Below are 5000 nucleotides of genomic sequence, written 5' to 3'. Positions count from 1 at the left end.
AGGGGGGGATGAGAGATATGGGAGATTGGGAGATAAGGGGAGTGAAATAAAGAGATAAAGGAATAGATAGATGGAGGGTGGAGAAGGGGGAGGGAGAGAAAAGGGGAAGAGAGGTTAGATTCATTTGTTCATTTTGCTCCGATCAATTTATCCATTTCGGTTCCAAATGAAGCTGGCACAGGAGGATATCCAATTTGTGGTTACACTATATTTTACTGGCTCTGTTAAATTAGTGTAACAAAGAATACCACCATTTGTAATTACACTTTAGGGTCAACGTTATGTCTCATGTACATTATATCACATGTTAAATTTGCACTACACGACAATAGAATTAGAAAATAAAGTGTCAAATAACAATTGGAATCACACTCTAATTTTATTTTACAGGGAATCCTATTCATACAATCCTACAATTCATAAAATCCTATTTTACAATTTACACAGACTGCCTTGTATCTGCTACTGCAATGATACAAAATGGTGATGTCATAAATCTGACAATGTATCACAGTTTGTCTGAGTTTGAGTGTAACTCCAGTTTACAGTACTGTGCCATTGCTCAAGCAAACCCATTCAGGATATATGGAGGACAAACTGTTACAAAGTCAAAGTGTGTGTGTGTGCGTGCATGCGTGCGTGCGTGCGTGCGTGCGTGCGTGCGTGCGTGCGCGCGTGCGTGCGTGCGTGCGTGGTGATTCCCCCTCTCTGCAGTCTATTGAATCAAAGAGTAGTAAAAGGCAAACATTGATGTGTGGATGTGTGGCTCTGTACTATTTCCAGTGCTGAGCTCCAGTATTCAGTAGAGCTGCTCCACCCACACACAGACAGCCACACGCACGCTGAGTGTCTATAAAAGCATCCAGTCACAGCCCGGGAACTCATTCATAGTCTGTCTCATTCACAAACATATGTTCAGCGACTCATTCATACACGCGTGTACACACACACACACACACATATACTATGCACATGCACACGCTCACAGACATACAGGCACATACCGGGATACACAGATGCAGATATACAGCCTCAACATAGACACATATTTGTGCATATAGATAAACATACAACATTAGGCTTCCATGCAACACACACACACACACACACACACACACACACACACACACACACACACACACACACACACACACACACACACACACACACACACACACACACACACACACACACACACAAACACACACACTATGCACATACCGATGGACATACACTTTCTGACTCAGGATTCTCCCTGTGTTCTGTGATGATGTCACAATGTCACTACGCCCTGGTAATCCGTGATTGGTCAGATCGATGGTCATGCCCCGTGGGTTCCTAACCCACATGTCCTTGTCAATAAATAATCTCTCTCTCTCTCTCTCTCTCTCTCTCTCTCTCTCTCTCTCTCTCTCTCTCTCTCTCTCTCTCTCTCTCTCTCTCTCTCTCTCTCTCTCTCTCTCTCTCACTCGTTTGTCTCTATATCTTGTACTGTATGTTTTGCATTCTTCCCTCTAAGTGACGTTCCATCTCTTTTTCTCACGTTCTGTTTCTAGTGTGTCTGGATGAAACGGATTGGCTCTGCTCCGGTCTCAGGTTAGTGGCCTCAGTACTAGTGTGTGTGTGTGTGTGTGTGTGTGTGTGTGTGTGTGTGTGTGTGTGTGTGTGTGTGTGTGTGTGTGTGTGTGTGTGTGTGTGTGTGTGTGTGTGTGTGTGTGTGTGTGTGTGTGTGTGTGTGTGTGCGTGCGCGCGCACTGCTGACACTTTCATCTAAAACATATTAGAGGGGGCCTGTGCTCCACATACAAACAGTTGCTACGTTTACATGAAGCATTTAATTTGGAATTAAGTCACTTTAATTGTGAATAAAGCTTAATTCCACTTTGAAAACGTCATGTAAACACCTCACAATTCTGAATTAAAGGAAAGATCGAAGTAAACTCGACAGAACTATTTAACTCTGAATTATTCATTCAGAATTAAAAAGGTCATGTAAACGTAGTGAGTCCCACTTAGCCAGATGCTGCACCAGAATAAAAGGCAAAGCCTAACGTCATGTCCTCTGACCACTCATGTGAGGACTGGCCCTCTGTAGAGTTGCCCTTTGACCTCCAGATGATGGTGTTGCCTTCAGGCAGACACACACAGCAGACAGAGTGATCACAGCTCTCACCTTCTCTCGCCCTCTCTTTCTCTCTCTCACACACATCTCTACAATTCTCTCAGTTCTCTTCATTCTCTCTCTCTCTCTCTCTCTCTCTCTCTCTCTCTCTCTCTCTCTCTCTCTCTCTCTCTCTCCTCTCTCGCTTTCCTTTTTCATTTCTGTCTCTCCAGCTCTTTCAGGGGTCAGTGCAGCCGAGCATCAGAGCTGCGACTAACGAGCTTCGTCTCCACACATTAATGACACAGCACAGGGCACACCATGAGAACAAGGGAGGGAAAGGACAGAGTGATGAAAGGAGAGAGAAGGGGAGAGAGAAACAAGGAAAGCAGCAGAATGAGGAATGAGAGGAGGGTGGTAGAAAGGTAGAGGGAGGGAGGGAGAGAGAGAGAGAGAGAGAGAGAGAGAGAGAGAGAGAGAGAGAGAGAGAGAGAGAGAGAGAGAGATGTGTGTAGAAAGCCAATGCCAACGAGGCTCGTTGGTATGGCAGTCAGAGAACACACTCGCACAAACAGAGTGACGGTCACTCTATCACAGAAGGGAAGGAGGTACAGCTAGAAGAAGAAGAAAGAGGTATGGCGAGAGATGGAGAGAAAGAGAGGAAGTAAAGACAGAAAGAGAAAGGGTGAACTAGGGACAGGGATAGAAAATGGAAGACAATATAGGGGGTACACAAAAGAAAAGCAATTCTCAGTAATAGGGGTAGAGAAAAAGATTCAGTAATAGGCTAGGGCTTGAGAAAAAGAGATGCAGAGAAAGGCAGAGCTTGAAAGGCAAGGAAATGGTCATTGATTGAATTGAGCTGATTTGACTGAAATCAAAGCGAAATTAGCTAAAGGATGAATATTCCGATATTCTCTCTCTGTCTCTGTCTCTCTCTCTCCCCCTCTTTCTCTCACTTACACAGATCCCAATCTTGTTTCAAACAAAGCACTACAAGATTTGTGAGCAACTCAAGCCTGAATGATGAAGAAATGTGTGCTGGATACTTCCTGCTGCATCGGGTAGCATTGATCAGGAGCGGTAATCTCCCAGGGACGCCTGTCGGGTACAGCACTGATGCTAGCACAAACAGCACCGACAAGAGCCTCTTTCATGCTGGAGTCGCACTACTGAGAAACCATACGTAGAAATACATGGGGAGATTTCTGTCATGCCAAGATGGCGGGTGTCTGAAAAATTTCATAGCCAGACCGTGCCCTTAGTGGCGCAACACCTTCAGCATTCTAATCAGGCCAGGAGCAGCACAAATATCGTTTCTGAGCTCCGGAAAAATCGGGAATTCCTCCCACTTTGTTGGGAAGCAAACTACCAGTAGCAAACCAAGGGACGGGAAATATTAATTATTATGCTCTTGTTAAGACCAAGTCTCGAAGAGATTTGAAACACGATGATAACCAGGCAACAAATACCCCGCCAGCTCCACTGCCAAGAGTCAATTATTGGTCAAACTGTACAGACGGGGTTCCAAACATGCACTGCCGTATTGCCTTTCTGTGTACTGAGCATGAGCAGGACTGAAGAGTAAGTGACATAGACTGTAAAATAAGTCAGCAAACATTTCTGGCCCTTATATAAAGTGAAAGTGAAAGCCAATTGGGAAACTACAACTCCCATTGTCATTGTGACACAGCACTCCACAGCACACAAGTGAACACTGCACACTGCACACAACGAAATTGCATTTATGCCTCACCCGTGCAAGGGGGCAGCCCTCAGTGGCGCCCCATGGGGAGCAGCGCGGTGGGACGGTACCATGCTCAGGGTACCTCAGTCATGGAGGTGGATGGGGGAGAGCACTGGTTGATTACTCCCCCCACCAACCTGGCGGGTCGGGAGTCGAACCGGCAACCTCTGGGATGCAAGTCTGACGCCCTAACCACTCACCCATGACTGCCCTAATATAATTACATTTACGTTGTGACTTGAACCGTGGTTTTTTTAAATGTAGCTCAGTCACCGGAGAGTATAGGCTATACTCGTGTCTCTCAATTAGTGTGTTGCCATTAACCTGAAACAGATGCCAAGAACGTTTGCCAAGATGGCTGCCAAGCGTGGGGACTTCAACATGACTGCTCCTCGTAGTATAGCGGGAGCAGGACTGCTGAGCCCAAACAGCTGTGATGCTACAGTAGCACAAATTTAGTTTTGGATAGGGTGTGCACATCCAAAAACAGTTTTTGCAGGTGCCAGACAAAAGGTGTCAGACAGTTGAAGGAGGTAGGTCTGCACACTGCCAATAACCTCCAAAAAAATAAACGTTATTATTTAAAAAGCATTACATTACATTACATTACATTGCATTTGGCAGACGCTTTATAACCAAAGCGACTTTCAAAAGAGGACATAATCAAGCCAACATCACAAGCAAATACAAAGTGCACAGGAGATATACAGAACAACAAGTGCAGTTGCAAAGAGGGGTTCGTTTTTTTTAATATGTATATAAAGAGTAAATAACGAGTACACACACACACAAACTAAACTAAACTAAACATCATGTCAGGAGTCTGCCCTGGGGCAAGGCCAGTTCAAGCATTAGTCTAGTAGATTCTCTCGAAAGAGGAATGTCTTTAGTTGTTTCTTGAAGGCTGCAAGAGATGTGCTTAGTCTTGCTGCCTCTGGGAGACTGTTCCACCACTTGGGTACCACAACGGAGAACAATCTTGACTGGGAGTACCTAGAGCGACTGGATGGCAGAGCCAGACGGCTTGTGCTGGATGAGCGCAGTTCTCTTCCAGTAACATAAGGCGTTAGTAGGTCCTTCAGATAAGCTGGGGCCGTTCCTGTGATGGTTTTGTAGGCAAGGGTCAATGCCTTGTGCTTTCGATCACCGAAA

Source organism: Engraulis encrasicolus, chromosome 4, assembly GCF_034702125.1.
Source record: "Engraulis encrasicolus isolate BLACKSEA-1 chromosome 4, IST_EnEncr_1.0, whole genome shotgun sequence".
NCBI classification, from domain to species: Eukaryota; Metazoa; Chordata; class Actinopteri; order Clupeiformes; family Engraulidae; genus Engraulis; species Engraulis encrasicolus.
The sequence above is the reverse complement of the archived record's forward strand: the minus strand, read 5'-3'. Positions refer to the sequence as shown.